The following is a 20,147-nucleotide window of genomic DNA, read 5'->3' as shown; positions in this document are numbered from 1 at the left end:
GTTTTATAGATGAGGTCACTGAGACTCAGAAGTGTTGCATTGCCAAAGGTCACAGCACTAATAAGTAACAGAATGCAACTGAAAATGCCCTGCTCTAACTACCAAGCACTGCCTCCCACACCCACCAGGGATATGCCAAGGATTCATGGGATAGTCCATATAAACTGATTTGTAATTGCTCTAATAGGTGTTCCCAGGATCCCTTAATTTCCTCATTTGAAAATCATGGAATAAAGGAATAAGAGAGCTGCACGTCTCTTAAAGCTGATCTAGCACATTGCCCCCCTTGCTGCCGCACCCCCTCCCCCGCCTTCATTCTGCGGGTGAGCCCCAAGGAGGTTAAGTGATTTGCCAAAGGTCATCCCATGAGTTAGTGGAAAGTGACCAATGTAATTTTTAAAAATTAGTTTAAAAAACTGCCTACCAAGCCCATTTTTATGGCTTATTTTAAGCAGGTTAATAAGTATACCAGACATAGCTTTAAACCCAACTGAGTAAATGCTGACACTAGTTTATAGATTTAGCAGATAAGTAGCAATAAGGAATTATTCATCTCTCATTTATCATCCAGCCTCTCCAAGGTGCAAGGTATAAAGTGAAGCAAATAGCATTTTAAGAGCCCCCACACACGTGAGATCAAAACAGTAAAAAATAAAGTGGTTTACAAAGTCCTATGTTTACAATGTGGCTCTGCCTGAAATGTGAAAAAAAAAAAAAGAAAGAAATTGAGGCAAATTTTTGCATTTCACAAATAGGCAATTTCTTATACAGAACTCCAGATTCGGACTCTAGATTTCCTCAAGCATTAATTCCTTCTTTTACGCATGTACTGAGTACCTACTATGTGCAGGGCATTGTGGGAGATCTGGAGAATTACTATATACTCTTCCAGGCATCAAGGACTTCTTAAGCTTAATGAAGTGACAAAATAAAGCACACACACACTTGAATTTCGAAGGGAAGAGTCAGTGGGTGTAAGGGGAATGTTTATATGGGAAAAGGAGGAAAGGGGAGATGGCTGACTGCTGGGGTAGCCACAACAAGGAGCACACTGAGGTGGCCTTGCCACAATCTTGTCCCCAACACCATTTCTTTATCATGAAAACAGGGTTGTGAAACCACATGGGCAGGGAAAAAAAAAAACAAAACAAAAAACAAAATATGAGACAGTGAATTGACTACCCCAATTAAGAACCAAATCAGAAAATCCTGTCTCTTCCCTTTAGCTGGATATTAAATACAAACAAACTGGTAGGGCAATGGAAGAAGGACTCACAGGGGGCCGAGAGCAATTATAATATTTGTAACATATGCCAAAAATGAATGAAATTAACATGATTTGTTCCTTCAGAAAGTGAGCTCTAATGAATTCTCACAAATTATTCAGAAGAGCTGGTTTATTTTATTATTTTTAGTCAATCCCAGGTTGTCAATGGTGAACCTGAAGCCCAAAGTTCAATGTCAATAACAGCAATCACCAATCCATAGGTGACTTTGCTCTCAGCTGCCCAGACAAAAGAAGCTAGGAGGGTTCTTTTGAGCTCCACATTCATACAATTGAAGCATTTTCCAATGAAAAGAAAACAAAAGATATTTACTCAAAACCTTTTACTTTGTAGATGGGGAACTGAGGCTCAGAGAGTTCAAGTGACAAACTGATTATGTATGCTACTAATAACTGCTCAGGATAGCTGGCATAAAGTGGAACACAGGATCACTCTGTGAAATGATGAGACTCAAAACTTGATCGTTGGATCAAGTCCAAAACCCTGCCCATTACATGGCCTCCAACATTGCTGTCTTATTTTCTTTATTGTGAAGCCTGGAATATTTGTAAGTCCACAGGGTATTTGGAAGATACTCAATTTGGAAATGTAATATGTATTGAGAGCCCCTTTTGTCTTGATTTATCCTCAGTCAAAAAGAGGCTTGGAATGACTGGAGTTTGAATGTCTATGATTCCTTGAGACCCTGAACCACATCCTCATACCCCCTTCTCTCCCCACTGCAGCTAGGCCAGACTCACTCCCCTTTCCAGCAAAGGGCAAGCCCAGCAGTGCTACCCCAGAGCTCAGGGCTGCCTTATCGCTAATCTTCTCACCCAGGTGATTGTATCAGGATGAGGAAAGTGTGGCCTTGGGGTTCAGATTTATAGAAAGGGCAGACAGCAATTCCTGCAGCAGCATGTTGAAATGGAAGAACAGGGCACATGACCTGGGTTTCAGAACTCCTGTTTCCAGCCCTGCCGTGAAATAGCTGTGTGACTTTGGATAAGTCTGTAGCCCTTTCTGAGTTCTTACTGCCTCATATATTGAATGAGTGGTTTAGACCAGAATCCCTGAGGTCGCCTGCAACTCCAGCACACCACCTCAATGTTAGTGTCAGAGAGAGGCTGTCCTGTGACCAATAAGTGAACCAAGGGTATACACGTGGAGCCATAGTCACCCTACCAACAGGTACACTGGGCATCTCCTGCACATGAGCTTTTTTAATGTTTTCACTGAGTTGCTCTTCTTCAGTCATAAAGGAGAGGGATTTTACACTATGGAACAACAGTTTTCCCAGTTTAACTCAACAGACCTCTTAAAACATCAGCTACCTGTTAGGAACTATGGAAAATACAAAGATATCAAATATAAGCTTTCTGTCCTCAAGAAGAGTGAAATTTGAGGAAGGGGGGATGTGGAGGCAGGCCAACATGTGGAGATAGTAAACTGAAATGCAGTATGTAAAAGGTTGTGAAACCAGAGGGAAGAAAGGGATTGATTCTGGGAATAGACGTTTAAACTATTTAGAAAAAAAAAAATTTTTTTAAGATTTTATTTATTTATTTATTTGACAGAGAATACAAGTAGACAGAGAGGCAGGTGGGGGGTGGGAAGCAGGCTCCCCACCGAGCTGAGAGCCTGATGCGGGGCTCCATCCCAGGACCCTGAGATCATGACCTGAGCCGAAGGCAGAGGCTCAACCCACTGAACCACCCAGGCGCCCCATAGAAAAAAATTTTAAGAAGGATATATAAGGAGGAAGCCCTTGCTTTTTGCCTTCTGTGTCCCTCACAGTACCAGTGCCTTGTTCATATTGACGGTGTTTGAATTCTGAAAGCAAATTACTTGCCTTTGAATCTTGGCTCTGTTATCTATCAAGCTGGATGAGTTAATAGCTTTGTGCCTCAGTTTCTTCATCTATAAAATGGGGGAAATGGAGTGATCGTGTGGATAAAAGAGCTAATCAATCCATGCAACAGACTTGGCACCATGCCTGGCATATAGTAACAGCACAGTGTTAGCTGTTACTCAATAAATGTCTGCCTAGTAAATGGATTGAAGTTTTCCTCTGCAGTCCAAGCCTTTTATCATACACACTCAGACGGGTCTCATATTTTGGGTTCCTTGCTCAACATGCTCATTATCTGTGGCTAAGATTAGGTTTAGCCTTAGAGGCCTGGCATACTCACCCTTCTCCTGTGCAGGATCAGGAATGAGCCTCCTGGTATCAAATCTTTGGGGGGCACAGAAGGGAATGTTTTGGTGATCTCTACTCCAGAAGCCTTTTATGTTACAAATGTTGATGTAGGAAGGGGTTCAGTCTCTTCATCTTACAGACAGGAAATTAAAGCTTGGACAAGTTATGTGATTTGCCTGCAGTCTGGCTGCTCACTAGGTGGCAGTTGCCCTATTTGAACTCAAACCTCAGGACTCCCAGAGCAATGAGCTTCCACTACCTGCTGCCTCGACTTTGCTTGACCCTGGCCTAAGGGGCATACTCCAGTGAGTTTCTTGGGCCACATCAACCTCTGCTCTCTCTACTCTCCCGCAGAGAAAAGACTACCAATTTTCCAGTTCTTAGGTCACATCTAATCTGGAATTCGGGCCATTCACCTGTCAGCCTAGTCCTGCCTCAAGGTGGGGAAGACAACAACTTGTGCCCTTTAGTACTTCAGGTTAAGTTGTCTCCAGTGTTGACTGACTTCTTTAATTCCCATTAGCTGAAGGTGCTTTGCAGGTAGCCTGTCCATGATCCTCACCTTCCAGACAGAGAAGGTGGCCTTGGGCGCTTTCACTAGAAAGCCAAGGGGCTAGGGCAACCTGCCCCTGTTCTGCAGCCTGTCAGGCGCCCACCCAAGAGCCTGGCAACCTTTCTTCTCTTCTGAAAGGGCAGTGGGAAGAAAAGGAGGCAGAGCAAGATGGAATAAGGAGGAACTGGGAGAAATGAAGCCGTTGGCCTGAGAATGAACGAAGCTCGGTCGTATCACAAGGACAGCCAGGGAAACGTCTTTGCTATTGTAAAAGAATACTTGCTCAATTAGAAAATAAGTGTACAAAACATGGGGGGGGGTGCCATGTGGGAACATTACCATCTTTACGTGTAGATGTACTTACTTTTATTTATCTCTGTATCTTCTTATCTATCACTGTATGAGTGTCTACTGAGCTCTTGGAATATTCGCGGGCGTCCTGACGTCTCTCCACCCACGCACGGCTTCATTGCCATGAAACTACTCGCCTCCTAAATTGTGTCGCCTTTGAGACGTGTGGCGGCGGCCGAGTCCCGCCTCGCTGGGCGCGGCCCCTCCGCTTAGGGAAAGCACTCTTCTCCCCGGGCCGCGCCGGCGGTAACCGCGGCCTCGGACGCCAGCACCGGCCTCGCCGCCCGGGGTAAGAGCGGAGGTCCGGGCGCGGGCCGAGCCGGAGAGGGGGCTCCGCCCGGGAGGTGCCGGCTCCCCGACGAGGCTGCGGCCGCGGCCCCCGAAGAAAGGCTCGCGGGCGAGCGGGGGGCGGGAAGCGAGGCGACCGCGGGGAGGAAGCGGGCCCCGCGCACCGGGGCGCCAGGCCCCGGGAGGCGCTTCCGCACTGGCCGCCCCCTCCGCGGAGCCGGGCCGGGGCGCGCCGGAGGGGCGGGCGCGGCCGGCCGGGGGCTGACCCCGAGCGCCGCCGAGTCTGCGGCCGCCGGCCGCCCAGCGCTCGCCTCCTGCCGCCTCGGGTTACGCGGCGGCCGTCAGCGCGCACCTCATCAATAAGGCCTGACAGGCCGCCGGCTCCGCGGCCATCCATCACGCCCGCCCCGCGCGGGCTGCGCGGGCGGAGGCGCAGGGCACCCCGCGCGGGGGGAGGGGGCGGGGAGGCTGTGCGCGCGGCCCGGGAGCTGGCGACCCCCTTGGAAGAGCGAGACCCGGGAGAGGCTTGCGTTCACCAGGGGGCCGGGCCACTCTCTGTGCGCCCCCGAACAGCCCCGCGTGGCTCGGAGGAAGCATTTTTCTATCAATCAACAAATATTTGACTTTATTCCACCTCTTAATCCTAGTGTCTTTTAAGGATGTGTTCATTTGTTTTTAAAGAGCTGCAAGGGAGCTTAGAAATGATCTAGCACAACATAGGACATTTCACAGATGAGGAAACTGAGAGACAGATGGGAAGTGTGTGGGGGGGTGGGCATGTCTGAGGTCACACTACCAGGTGGTGATGGAACCTAGAGCCCACATCTTGGGACCCCGACTCCCAGCCCTTGCGCTGGGGACACTGACACTGTGCAGGAACCATGTCGATAAGCATGTTTGACGTCAAATGTATGAAATGGGCGAAGTCGTGCAACTTGGAAGTTTTGGATGTGCCTGTCAGTGCATGAATTGTGCTGGGTCCTCATAATCCCTACTCCCAATTCAGGACACCGCGTCCCTAGGTCTGGAAAGACAGTAATTAATAAGGAAAAGTGTGGGGGGGGGAGGGGAGAGACACCTACACAGACAAATAATACAGTTCCTTGATTCATTCACTTCCTCCTCCCACCTCCTTTCCTCCCACCTACAAAGAGTTTACATGGTTTCTCTCCATGCACTTATCTGTTTCAGAACTTTCTCCCGTTGCCTGTTTGCTGGACTGTTTCTCACTGATCTGAATAGTTCGAATATAGAGGCTTGTGTTCATCCTTACATCTCTCCAAAGTTTGCAGGGTGCCTGGCACATAGTAAGTATTCAATAAATGTTTGCTCTATGAATTGCAACATTTGTAAGAAAATTCAAATAATTCAGATGCAGAAAACATCGAGGCTGAATGCACTATCAGATCATGGTGTCCAATTTCATTTCATAAGAGGAAGACTGTGACCCACAGCCCAGTCCTTGATTTACCCAAGGCCTCCCAGGGGGTAAGGTCAGATCCTTGGTGGTCCCCAGGGTTCCTTTCCTTGTTTCTCAGGATGCTGCCTGCCCTCATGCTCTTCTAGTTGTGATTCCTGCATCCATTTCACATCTGTCTTTCCCTTCCCACCTTTTGGTTCTTCCACTGATTAATTAGCAAGCTCTGCAAGGATGGGGATGAGAGTAACAGGGAAATCGACAAAGCCAAACTGTTTGCTTTGTTTCTAACAGGAAACACGGTATTTTGTGGGGTTTTGTTCTGTTTTTGTTTATGATGGTATTTTGTTAGTGTTGGTATTTTGGTTTTTTAATTCAAGTGAAAAGGATAAGCTAATGACCAATGGGTGCCTGTTAACCTTAACATTCATTTTCCTTCCATGACCACAGTGGTTTGGGAGTTGGAAACAATGATATTATCAACAACTCTGGGAAAGGGTAGAAATCAACACACACACACACACACACTCTCTCTCTCTCTCTCTCTCTCTCTCTCTTATATTGAGCAGAAAAGGTAGCAGAGCCATCCTATGGCCCAGGCAATCAGTGGCTTTTGGGCTCCCCTGTGATGACCACTAGACTATGATTTCTATAAAATACATGTCCAAAGTGTGGTTTTATCTGCCACAGGCCACACTGTCTTCCCATCACCACCCACTCAATGGTTGCCCATCCCTGCGCACTTCCCAAACTGCAGCTGGGTGTAATGACAATGGATGTAAGAATCAGAGTCAGTATCACTTACTCCGCAGAACTGTTGTGTGGGTTGGGTAGAATCGTGTACCAGAAAGGCCATGTTTCAGCAAATACGTTTTCTTTAGTCCATTCAGAAATATAGTCCCACTCTCAGGGGTAAATTCATTTTTTTCCAAGGCCATGCCTTGGCTTATTCTTGCCTCATGGGAACCGCTGGACAAAACCCAGTCTCCCTAGAAAGACTGGGTTCTGGCCAGCTGGGTCTTTTGCTCTCCATCCTCCACGTCTGCAGGTTCCCTGGGGAATGGTGGTGTTGCTGAAAGTGACTTAGCAGTTTCTGAGCTTCTGATACCTAGCTCCAGGACTCTCCAGATGAGAGAACAGAATAACCCTCCCTCACATATCACCCTCCCTGCAGCCCATGGTGAAACATGAATGCTCGCATGGGACATGTGTGAAACAGGCCCCGGAGCTGTGTCCAGGAGAGACTGCAGTAGAATTTCCTGCTGGCCTCCAGGAAGGATGAGCAATAGGGAGAACCAGCCTTGGAAACTGGATCCTTCTGAAAAAGATGCAAAGCTTTTTTTTGTATATAAATCACTCTTCTGAAGTATTTTAGGTGGGAGTTGAACATGTACCAGGGATGCAGAGTCTCGCTAAGGACTGGGGATGGGTGCATGCACAAGGGTGGGTGGGGGGTGGGGAGAGAGAGAGAGAGTATAGGGCTGAACAATCTTATCCTACCCCAGCAATACTCGATTTTGCCCCTGCTTTTGAAAAATCTGATTTATTGAGATGAACTTTCCTTACAGTAAATTCACCCTTTTTAGTGTACAGTTCTTTGAGTTTTGACACACACGCAAATGATGTAACTACCTTCACAATCCAAATATAGAATAGCTCTAGCATGCCCCCACATTCCCTCCTCCTCCTTTGTAGTCACCCTTCCCCCCACCCCCTGCCCCTGGCAACAACCTCTGATCTGTTTTCCATCCCTATGGTTTTACCTTTGTGGCAATGTCATATAAATGGATTCATTTAGTCTTTTGAGTCTGATCTCTTTCGCACAGCCCTAGTGTGTTTGAGATTCATGTGTTTGCTGTGTGCATTGGCATTTCGTTATCTTCTGTTCCTGAGTAGTATTCTGTTGTATGGACGTATACCCTTTTATCTATTTCTTAGTTGAGGATCGAAGGTCCTGAGATCAGTCTCATATTTCCCAGTTGAGAATCATTTGTGTGGTTGCAAGTTTGGGTCAGTTTTTGTAGGTTTTGAAGATACCAGCAATCCTCTTTTATAGATTAAAACACAACTTCTGTTGAGCTTTTTCTTATCCTGAAGCAAACTGCAAAGAATACATCTCCTGAGCAACCACATTCAAAGAGTTTGGGGTGAAGATATCGGAGTCCCTGACAATAGTCGTATATGGAGGTTGGGGGGAAAGAGGGGGGGAAAGGTATGAATGAATGAATCTGGGGAAGAATGAGTGTGTGCTAACTGCTGAACCAGAGAGGGGTAGAGAGAAAGGTGGTGGGGGGAGATGATAATTTAGGGCTTTTGAAGTGGAGTGAAGACACTTCTCACAAAGGGGTTGAGAAATTGATCACTCTTGACTGATGAGGCTCTGTCTTATACTATCTGCTCTCAGCCCTCCAAGCAGAGTGTGGGCGTCTCTGCAGACTTTCTGGAGGGTGAGTGGGAGATTCTTCCCCTGCCCAGGGAAAGGCTCCAGCTCTGGAGGCGAGGTGGCATGAGATGGGCGGAGGGAGGGTAGGAGAAGGTTAGCAGAAACTCCTGGAGTTAGCATCACACCTTCATGAGTGAAAAGCTCCCCTTTATCTAGGTGCTGATTATTCATTACATTTCATTCAGACCTTGGCTTCTGGCTTTGCCTCCCAGTACTTCCTTGCCATGTGGCAATTTGCTGTTTATTAGCACCTCTGCAGAAGAGGCCCTGGGGTTTTGGAAGAAAGCAAACTTTAAAGGTAGAGCACCCCTGTCTTTCAAACACACAGATACTCAGCTGAAGACGCAGGAAAGTTGAAACTGGTGGGAAAGAATTGGAATGCCAGGGATCTTTCGTTCTTCTTTTTCTCTCAGGTCAAGGTTTAGAACATACCCTTGGAGAGAAATATGTCCCTCTAGTTGTTGCAAGCTCCATGCACTCCTTTCCTCCAGCTGGTGCAAGAAACCAATTATTCCCAAACAATAAATACCTCCAAGCCGGGATGGGTGTTAGAATGAACAAGCCACTCTCTATGGGCACCTGCTACAACTGTGGGGTGGTGGCGTGTGAAGCGAACTTTTGTCCCTTACAGGAAAACCCAGGCCTGTGTGGAGTGGGTCCTCACAGGCGTTAAGGACCTCAAGGCCTCCAGCCTCCAGCACCCCCTGCCGTCCCTGCCCCCTCCCGGTACCCGCCCCCCTCCCCGCGCTGTTTTCGCACTTGGGCTTCTGCTTCCTTGACACTTTCCTGTCTCTCGCTCTGCCGCGCCAGGTCGCGGCGCCTGCCTGGGCGTCTTCTCCAGCTCCGGGTCACCTCGGGCTCCGTGGCCAGGGGAAGGGTGCCGGGGCTGGCGGAGGAGGGGGCAGCCTGGGCGGAAACGCGCGGGAGCTGGCGATGGGAACATCATGTGTCCTGGTGGCCCCACAAGTCCCCCGATATGTGTGTCGGGGTCTGACGACTGGAAGCGCTCCAGCCGCTGGTGTCCTCGTCACCACCACCGCCCGCCCCGGGAACTGGGCAGGGTGGGGGTGGGGGAGCCCTCGACTCCGGATTGACCTCGTCCCTATCTGGTCCCTCCCCCCCACCTCCAATCGAGCTCTGGCGCTTTCCTGCCCCTTTTTCTTGCTGGCTTTCTCCTCTCCCTGGGGGTCTCGATCTCTTTCTGTTTCTGTTGCCCTGTCTCCTGACTCCTATCTTGATTCTTTCTCTGAATTTGTGTTTTTCTCTCCTATCTTCCCCTCTTTCTTTCCTCTGGTCTCCGTCCCTAATTTCTCTCTCTGCATGTCCATTCCCTGCTGTGTTCTTCCCATAAGACTTCACCATTTAACACTACAGATTTGACTTTTTTTATTGTCTGGCTTCCTCTTCTAGAATGGAATCTCCTGGAGACAGAATTTTCTCTATTTTGTTCCATGCCAAATCCAAGATCCTGGAAAGTCCGAGGGCACAGAGTAGGTGCTCAGTAAATAGAGAAGGAACGAAGGAAGGAACACATGAATGATTCCGTCCCTCTCCGGCTTTCTCAGCCTGCCTCACTCTCTACCTGCTCCCTAGGTTTTTCTCTGTCTTCCTTTCCGCCTGCCTTCCTCTGTCTCTCCCTTCTTCCCCTCCTTCTTCTTGTTTCTGTCTCTCTCCGGAAACCCTCTCCTTCGTTTTTTTCTCAGTCCTAGTGTTTGACTGACTTCCTCCATCTTTTCAGAATTTATGGGTCTGGGCTTCCCGTGCCTCGGGAGACGCCGCACCTGGCGTCCTTTGTCAGTCCTTGGTCTCTGTTCTGGGGAGCCCCGTGTCTCCCTTGCCAGCTGCCGCAGTCTCAGTGCCTAACCCGGGTTGTCTAGGCCAATTTAGCTTCCAAAATCCTGACTGCATGCCCGCGCTCGGAAATCCCTTCTTCTGCACACTCCAGAGTCCGGGGACTCCGGGGTCTCCTTAGAGGCAACCTAGATATGGACAGGAGATTTGCAGTCCGCCACGGTGGGGCTGAGCCGTGCAGATAAACGCTCTTGAGTGGCCCAAATCTTGGTGTCTAGCCTGGGCCTCTGTGTCCTGGTGGTGACCCTGGGCACCCACTGTGTGCCAGGAGACCTATTCCCCTTGGAGGGGAGTGTTCCATTCTCCAACTCCCATTACCCTTGAGAAATGCCGTTAGCAATCCCTTTTGTAATTTTAATCCTTCAACAAACATTTATTGAGTCTCTACTAGGTGCCAGCCACAGTTGCTGCCCTTCTGGAGCTTACCTTCTGGGGTGCGTGTGGGGAGTGAAGTGTATAACCAACCACAGATAAACGAATTTATAATTCCAGGGAACATAAGGACTGTGGATAAAGCAAATTAACATGTTATGGATGCCCAGAACATTTATCGAGCTCTTGCTGTAGACCCAGCATGGCCAGAGCTGCAACTTCTAAAAGTTCCTGACAGGGAAGGGGGAGGGAGGACCCACAAGTGAACATACTCCGGCCCGGATCACCAAGAGATATCCCGGAGGTGACAGTTTTTGTCCCCAAAGAGTAGGTGCCCTCGTGACACTTCGGAGAGTCTGCAGGCCAGGAGTCGGTCTCCCCACAGCTTGGAGAGCAGCGGCAGGAAGCTCCCATTTGCTGCGGGTTTCTTAAGGTTCTTGGGTAAGGAGGGAGAGAGAGAGCCAGGATGGGAAGGGGGAAAGGGGCATGTACTAGAGTGTCAGTATGGCCACAGCAAGCTGACATTTCCCTGCTCCGCACCCGCTGGCCCAAGTGTCCGGACTTGCGGGCGCCGAGGCCGGGTTTCAGTTCTGTCCTCTGCTGCCCCGGGACTGAGGAGCGTGCTCCCCATTTAAAAAGCCTCTGGCATCCTTCCCAAATTTAATGAAAATGTGGAGCCTCCTTTTTGCTTTTCTTTTTTTTCTCTTGGGCTCTTAGATTATGAGACACGACCTGCATTATTTTAAATGGATTTTAATATTTTTAAAATAGGGAACAGAATAGCTTTGGGATGTATTTTTTAAATATTTTATTTATTTTGACAGAGAGAGATCCCAAGTAGGCAGAGAGGCAGGCAGAAAGAGGGGGGGAAGCAGGCTTCCTGCCTAGCACAGAGCCCGATGCAGGGCTCCATCCCAGCACCCTGAGATCATGACCTGAGCCAAAGGCAGAGGCTTAACCCACTGAGCCACCCAGGCGCCCCATGTATGGGCTTAAAAAAAAAAAAAAAGATTTTATTTATTTATTTAACAGAGAGAGACAAGGAAAGAGGGAACACTAGCAGTTCTGTTAGGCATCCTCATTAAAGGAAATTTAGAGATATTTGAAAAACAAAAGGCAGGTTTAAAAAAGTGTTTCAGGGGCCCCTGGGTGGCTCAGTTGGTTAAGCTCTTGATCTCAGCTCAGGTCTTGAGTTCGAGCCTCACACTGGGCTCCATGCTAGGCATGGAACCTACTTTTTTTTTTTTTTTAAGATTTTATTTATTTATTTGACAGACAGAGATCACAAGTAGGCAGAGAGGCAGGCAGAGAGAGAAGGGGAAGCAGGCTCCCCGCTGAGCAGAGAGCCCGATGCGCTGGATCCCAGGACTGGAGATCATGACCTGAGCTGAAGGCAGAAGCTTTAACCCACTGAGCCACCTAGGTGCCCCGGAACCTACTTTTAAAAAAATTAGAGAGGCGCCTGTGTGGCTCAGCCGTTAAGCTTTTGCCTTTGGCTCAGGTCATGATCTCAGGGTCCTGGGATCCAGCCCCGAATCAGGCTCCCTGCTCAGGGAGCCTGCTTCTCCCTCTCCCACTCTTCCTGCTGTGTTCCTGCTCTCACCATCTCTTTCTCTGTCAAATAAATAAACAAAATCTTTAAAACAAAATAAAATTTAAAAAATAGAAAAGCATTTCATTATAGAAACTCAATATTAAATAAGAATGGAAAAAAGAACTAAGACTCAGGAATCTAAATCTGAGACCTACTGTCCAATGCACTGGATTTGCCACCTCAGAAAACTGTCTTAACCTTTCTGGGTCTCTGAGTTCTTGTTCCTGTGAGATGGTAACGCCTCTCTTCCTTCTTCTAGCTCCCCAATGTTGTTGTTTCCTCAAAAAAAAAAAAAATGGAGTTTGAGAGTGGTAATATGGAAATGACTATAAAATATTAAGGGGTGTGCCAAAAACTCGGGTCCTTAGGGCCAGAAGCACCGAGGAGGCTTTAAAGGAGGTCTGTGAGCAAGACTTTGGCTTCACTTTGCAACACCGAATAGTATTTTTAAATTATTTTTAGAGAGGAGGAGGGGCGGAGGGACGGGAGCGAGAGAATATTTAGTGGGCTCCACGCCCAGCCCGAAGCGGAAGAGGGACTCAATCTCAGAACTCTGTGATCAAGACCTGAGCCGAAATCATGAGTACCAGGCTTAACCAACTGAGCCACCCAGGCGCCCTATGGAATAGTATTTTTAAAAACAAGACGGAGTAAAAGAGCGTTACTGCCTTCTCTCCTCACATCTGCCAGCGGGAGGTTGATTATCACTTCCTGGGGTGCTGAGCTCATTTGGGTGGTAGGGGTTGGGTGTTTTTATGTCCTCGATACCCCCAGCCCCACGCCACAAAAAATTCTGGGTGTTGAAACGCCAGGCACAAGGAGGGAAAAAAGGTCTACGTAGTCGAGCAGCTCAATTCATTCTCCAACTTTGCGTCAGCGGGGACTAGCCCGGCTCCGCAATTTGGTTCTCCCAGCTCCGCCCAAGGCGGGGGTGGCACAGGGGGCAGGGTGGGTCACGCGAGTGAGGATTAGGAGTGGCAGAGAAGGAAAGCCCAGGCCCGGTGGGGAAATTCGAGGGCCGTGTGGGGGCCAGACCCAGCCTACGTTCAGCGCGGGCTGCATGTCTGTCATGAGCCCTTGCGCTCAAGTCCACAGAGAAGCGTCTACATCTCGGAGAATTCGTTACGAAAGACTTCCTAGTCCCCTCTCTGGTTCTCCCTCTCTCTCTCCGAGGGTCTCTTGTTCCGATTATAAGACTGAGCGAGCCCCATGTTTTTCCAGGCGTTGTTGGCTTTTGTAAAGGCGGCCACGGAGGCTGATTTCCGCGTGGTGCTGAATGGCTTTACCAACCCAGATCTGAGATTCTGACACCTAAGGTTGCGCTGCGTTTACAATAAGCTGGCTCGGGTCCCGCCAGGAAATCCGGTTACCCCGCGAGGGGAGACCCTGGCTGGTGTCTTCGTGGTTTCCATCGTCCACAGTTTATTAACTCTTTTGTTCAGGGAACTAGAGTTCAGATTCCTCTGTACACCAAGTTCAGTCTACAGTTGGGATTTTACTAGGGTGTGGACCAGCTCAAGTCCCCGAGGCCTTAAGGGAGCAAGAAAATGCAGTTTATTCTTGTATCCTGGGGAGTTTTTAAAAAAGTGTGCAATGCATCTATGTAATTCTTATTTGTCTAAAATTTCATGCCATGACTCTTCATTAGTCCAGGCCCTTAGTAAAAAGAGATCAAAGATTTTTACAGTATTAAAATTTCCCTGTTGATTATGGGAAAGAAAAGAGGAAAGAGGACGTGAGTGGGGTTGGGCCACCATCCCAGGCCAGCCCAGGGACACGTCCTTAAAAATAGCCAAGAATCCGAACCTAAAAGCACCCCCCCCCCCCCCCCCCCCCGGTTTCCCAGCGGCCTCCTGAGCGAGGAGAGAAGCCTGGGAACTTAGCGGCAGCCGATAAACCTCCTCCAGCCGGCGGGCCAGGGAGGCCTTGAAATGCTCCGTGCTCCTGGCAACAGCGCGGCGGACGCGGGGGCTACTGCCTTGCCCGAGCGAGGGAGGGGGCCGACCGAAAGAGGGAGGGAGGGAGCGAGGAAAAATCAAACACCCGAAGAGAACAGACCGCTCGCCAATCACCTTCTGGACAGTCTTTGAGCTAAACGCTTTGGGAAGAAAGTTGGGGCGCTGGGCCCAGAGAAAAGAGCCGCAAGAAAGAAGACACAAATTTCTCTATCCCAGGCGCATTCCTAGAAGGAGCGAATCTCTCAAGGCTCCCAGCCCTCAGCCCACCTGAACTGCTCCAGAGTGGGGCGTGGATAAAAGGGCTCTGTCGGGTCCCTTGCCAGAAGAGGACTCCGGTGAATACGGGGTTCCTAACAAGCAAGCTCATAGAAAAACCAGGCTCTTCCATCAGGGGTCTCACAACATCCACTTAGAGCAGGCAGGGCCCGTTCTGCCCCCCCCCCTCAACCCCCTTCCACGGAGGAGGAGACTAAGGTTCCGGGAGGCCTTGTGGGGGAGCAATAGACGGGGGAGGCTCGTCCCAGGGCACCCAGCTAAAGCAAACCTCAGCACACGCGCTCTCGCGCCGTGGGCCATCCAGCACTGCTAATAGAAGCCCGCCTGGGAGTGGTCTGTGTCCTTGGCTTTGGTGAGGACGCTTGGATGGCCACTCCATCAGATGCTAAGCCCCAAGCCCTTGGCGTGTTGCTAAGAACATCCTCAGGGCACAGGCTCAGCTCTGAGGGTCTCGGGTGCAAGGCGGATCTGAGACCTAGGGCTTCGCTGGAGCCACAAATCCCCACCGAAAACAGAGAGGCTACAACATCTTGCCGCTTGTCCAAGCCCACACGTTTAATTCTCCAGAAAGTCCTCATAGGCCAATGGGGATGTCCTTTTAGACCAAGCAGGGGTCGCGTACTCTTAGCCGCCATTCCTCTGAAAGTGCGCCAGCTGAGTGTCCTCTACAAACCTCTCCAGTCTCCCGGGTCCCCAGGACACCTTCCCTCTTAAGTTCCCAGATTTCTGGGATCTGCCAGGGCTAAAATCTGCAGAGGCGCTGGCGAGGAGTTGAAGGAAGCTGGAGCAGGGTCCCTAAACAGACAGTTCCAAGTTTCCGGGGCGCGAAGGGGCCTAGGTGAGCAGGTGCCTGGGGGCCGGGTGGGGGCGGCGAGGGTGCGTCCTTCGGCAGCTCCACCGGGCGCGCCTCAGTTTTCTCTCCTGCCCTCGGGCCCCTCTGATCCTCCGCACATTTCGCTCAGGAAAAAGAACTCCCCGCGCAGCCGCGATCAGTCCTTCCTCCGGGATTTTCCTGAGAATCCCCACGAGTTGGCCACGATCCCTTTGGGGTTTTCCTTCCAATCAGCCCCGCGTACTAGTCTTGTCCTCTGCGCCCGGGTTGCCCTCGAGCAGGCCAGGAATACACTGCTGATTACCAAAAGCGGAAGCTGGCGTAACCCCTTACCCTTCCTTCGCAGCTGCACCGGTTTCGTGTAGGGTGGTATCCCGGCCCCCTCCCGACCCCTCTAATCCGGTATGAAAAACCTGCTCTTGAGAGAAAATTCGGCTTTAGGAGAGGGAAAAAAGGTTTAACCGAAAGCGTGAGAGCCACCGGCCGGCTGTTATCTGGGGCTGAAGGCTGCGGTAATCGATGGGTTATTTTTACGCGGTAATAGGGCCCTGTGATTGCTCTATTAACCTTTAGACCTGTCTGAGGGACTCTCCGGCTCGCAGCCCCGCTGCGCGGGGGCCTCTAGGCACTGACGCTGACTCCAGACTCAGGCCTACCACCCTTGCCGCCCCCAACTCTGGGTGTGTTGGGGCGGGGGGGGGGTTGCTGAGCTGCCTGGAAGACTCCTGGTTTCCTGGGGCACTGCCAAGCTCCCCAAGCCCCTGCCACGTCCTTTGGATTAGTGCAGCTGCGCGGCAGGCTGCAGGGAAAACGGAAAGGTCTGAAACTTAGAGGCCATACGAGATGGGAAGCATCGACAGGAAAGGGTGAACGTTTTGCATAGATACATAAAATTGAGGGCTGCAGAGGCCGCCTCGCGGACTCCCCAGGCTGCTGAGAAGGCGAAAGGGAAGCTTCCTTCACTGCGTTCTGACTTCAGTGGGCCAGTCCCAGGTTTTGTGTCTTTTCCCCTAGCAGTCCGAGGCTAGCAGGATCCCCGCTGTCCACTACCTCCCGGAGACTCGCAGCCACCCGGGTTCTCCTGGTGACCCGGTGCTCCACAGCCGATTAGGGGTCTCTCTCAAGAGGTCACCTTTCCTTCTATCAGCCCCGCCCCTTGTCCCGCGAGTCCAGGGCTGCGGCAAGACCCGGACCACCCGGAGGCGCGGGTGGGGGATGGGGTGGAGGGAGGAGGTAGGAGAAGGGAGCTCCTGAATAAAGCTGACCCTGAGCAAAACTGCAAACCGAATCGACCTCAGGCACGGCGGTGGGTGAAGCCCCGCGCCCCGGCAGTGGCGCTTTAGCATTTTCCGAGATCCGTGCGCCTGGACTTTGCCTGCTGGGGGAGTTTTTTGTACAGCCCCGCAGCCCAGCGCCGAGCGGAGGTGCAGCCTCTGCGGCGCACCCCCGCCCCTCGCCCTTGCACGTGACTCCTACAGGCCAGTCAGCGCCCGGGAACGCGAGCGCAGGGGCGAGGGGACCCGCGCTGGGAGCTGGGGGAAGCGGAGGCGGCCGGCACAGTGGCTGCGAGAAGCACCGCTGCTGCGGTAGCTCCCGGGGCGCCCAGGGGAGCGCGCGCCCGCCCTCCAGGAGGCTCAGGTCCCGGCAGGTACGGCTTTTTCTTCCGTCGCCATGCTCTCTCCCGCAGTCCGCGAATCCAGGGCTCCTCTACGCTGTTTGCCTAGGAGTAGAGAGGTAACTGGTGGATGGAAAGGAGACATTGGTCACCCCCTCCGCCCCCCAATTGGTCAAAGACTGCTCAACTTCGGGCATTGGCTTAATAGCGTCTTTAAATCAAAGATTTGGAGGGAAAGCGAAGAGGGATGTTCGAAGTGCTTTTGGGTGTGTGTGTGAACTTGAACGTTTTTAATCCCCGCCACCGCGTGTATACTCCAGCCCTTGTTTCTGCACCTCTCAGGCAGGTCCTGGATGGGGATGATGGCCGTGCGAAATCACACTGACCACCTGATCCGGGACAGGCCTCACGGAGGGGCTCAGACGGAGCTGCGTGGCCCGTCGGGACTCCCGGGACTCTAGAGTGGTGGTGGGAGGCAGCGCGACTGGGCCTCGGGCCCCAGGGAGGCGCTTCCAAGTCGGGAACGGCTACTGAGCGCCTGGACCTTTTTTGCCCTTCTGGTCAGCCTCCTAGCCCTCCCGACTGGGGTCTAGGGAGTCGAACACCACCCACGAAGCTAACAACCCCACCCACTCACACTACTTCTGGGCGAAAGTAGCGGAGGGCCGGAACCCGAGAGGAAAGCAGTGACGTCCCTCCTCCAGCCACGGCTAGCTGCCGAGTCGCTTGGCTTTGAGCTGGGAGTCAGGGGGTCCTTCAGGGAGAGCAGGATGCCTGGGTGGTAAACTGCCACCAGGCTGAGGGAAAGAAGAGACCTTTCGGTTGGGAAACGGTGGAGAGGGACCTAGGGCTGGTAGGATTTGGGGCAGCGCTGTGACCCTGAGGGGAAGGTTGGGGAAGCGCTGCAGGAGAGTATTTCCTGGGTTCCTCAGAAGAGGAATAGACAGCCAGGAGCAGGTTTCAGGCTTTTAAAGAAAGGTTCCATTGGGATACCACCCCCCCAACTTCTGAGTCTCCACCTTCCCCAGCAGCGGCCAATTTTATTATTGCTGGCGAGTGTGTTGCGTTGGTGTGTGACAGTTTTCTGCACAACAGGCCGAGAACGGAGACGCGAGCTGAGCTGAAAGAGCTGGAGTGACTTGTATATAGACGGGGACATTAGGGCAAGCTTTCAGTCCTCCCGCAATCAGAAATAAATCGGAAAAGGGCTGTCAGCTAAATCACTAAGAAAGCATTTCCTGTTTGGTCTGTGATTTTGAGGTGAACTGGAATTCGTGGCCAGAAAGGGAAGAAAAACCGGGGAGCAGGCCTGAGCCCCCATGGCGAGGCCCGACCTGCCATTCTCAGTGGCTGGCGCTGCTACCTCCGTGGATGCCTGAACCCAGGCTTAATAATAGAAACAGGCAGAATGATTTCTTGTCTTTCTAGAAAGATATTGAGGGGTATTTTCTCCACCTTCTGTTGTTAAGTAATCCAACGCCCAGGTAATGTACCAGCCATTTAAAAAAGGCAGAGCATGTAATAAAGACAAATGCTAGATTTATGGCATTTTTAGCATTTACATTTTAAAGCTTGTAAATTAGCATCTGTATGTATATTGGAAGTTGTCTTACAAAATTATAAATCTTCCTTTCCTGCAGTTATGTGAGAAACAATTATGATGTTATGTTTTAGAACTGCAGAAGTTGAATATTAGAGAAAATACAATGAAATAGAAAAACTATTTGATGTAAAAATTAAATACTGAATATTTTATCAAAATAAACCTATGTATTTACTTATTGAAGCCCAGAGATTTTTATAAGTTACTATTTTTTATCTTCATTTTCAAAGAGTGAAGTTAGTTAAAAAAGTTAGTTAGTTAAAAAAAATTTTTTAAAACATTTTATTTTTAAGTAATCTCTACACCCAACAGTGGGGCTTGAACTCACAAACAGATCAAGAGTCACATCCACGGGAGCGCCTGGGTGGCTCAGTGGGTTAAAGCCTCTGCCTTCGGCTCAGATCATGATCCCAGGGTCCTGAGATCCAGCCCGGCGTCGGGCTCTCTGCTGGGCAGGGAGCCTGCTTCCTCCTCTCTGCCTGCCTCTCTGCCTACTTGTGATCTCTGTCAAATAAGTAAATAAAAAAAAAAAAAAAAAAGAGTCATATCCATGGACTAATACCGGTACTCCTCAGGTCAAATTTTTTTGTATCCACTGTCTAGCCAGACTTCTTACTGGAAAGAAATGTCCAACAAACCAATAATTTGTTGTATAGTTTTGAAAGCAAAAGACAAACCATCTAGGAGTTAACATGTGACTATAGAATACAGTGCTATTAACTCCATTATCATTAGTGATGTTGCAAAAATGGTTAAAAACATTATATAGTGTGTATTAGAAATTCCATTTTCAGAATTTTTTACATTAATTAAGATGCCCATTTATTATAGTATGATTATATCTGAGGCACTGTCTTCTGGCACACTAGAAATCTGTAATAATAATAGCCAACAATTGTATAGAACTTTGTGCCTGTTATAACTTTTATAAAAACCCTGTTATAAGTGCTTTATATATAATAATCCTCACAATCCTCAAGTGACTCTACAAGATAGATGCCTTTAACATTTGCATTTTTGCAAATGAGGAAACTGAGGCACAGAGGTTAACTAATGTGTCTAAAGTCATCCATTCAGTAAGTGATGGAGCCTGGATTTAGTGTAATAAGGGTCAATTAATATCTTTAATTCTACTATTGCAATGAAAAAGAAACTACAGCTAAAAGTGACTACCTCATCTTAAGGAGTAAAGTGGGAGTGTCTCAGTCAGGCGCAAACCCTGGAGGCCCACACATTCTGTCCCTCACCCCCCTTAATTGTATTTTGATCTTTTGACAAGTTTCAAAACTCTCTAATGATGCTTCAGTTCTATCTTTTGTAAATGGAGGTGACACACTTTTCCTTAGTGAAGCTGTGACAATAAGGACCTGGAACAAAGCAGGTGCTTCAGAAAGTAAAGCCCTTATTTTATCAGAAAAAAATGGCCTGGGAAAATAAAAACACAGGATATAAGGATATAACCAAGTCCCATGAATGGTTCTTCCCCCTCAAGCAGTGTCATTGGTGTTCTGATTCCCTACGTGGGTGAA

General features: G+C 49.8%; 1 protein-coding gene across 3 annotated transcripts in view; it reads left to right on the top strand.

Moving 5' to 3' along the window:
• GATA4 (GATA binding protein 4) overlaps positions 1–20,147 on the top strand; it is an 83,760-nt gene that overhangs the window by 11,196 nt on the left and 52,417 nt on the right. For 2 of the 3 annotated variants that reach the window (XM_059393392.1, XM_059393370.1), the window contains exon 1: positions 16,898–17,048. The exons of the other annotated variant lie outside the window; for it this stretch is intronic. The gene's annotated coding sequence lies outside the window, so the exon portion shown is untranslated. Of the gene's footprint in view, positions 1–16,897; positions 17,049–20,147 lie in introns of those variants that run through there. 3 annotated transcript variants of the gene reach the window in all.

Source organism: Mustela nigripes, chromosome 1, assembly GCF_022355385.1.
Source record: "Mustela nigripes isolate SB6536 chromosome 1, MUSNIG.SB6536, whole genome shotgun sequence".
In the NCBI taxonomy this organism is placed as follows: domain Eukaryota; kingdom Metazoa; phylum Chordata; class Mammalia; order Carnivora; family Mustelidae; genus Mustela; species Mustela nigripes.
Note: the sequence above shows the minus strand (reverse complement) of the source record. Positions and strands in the feature narration are given on the sequence as shown.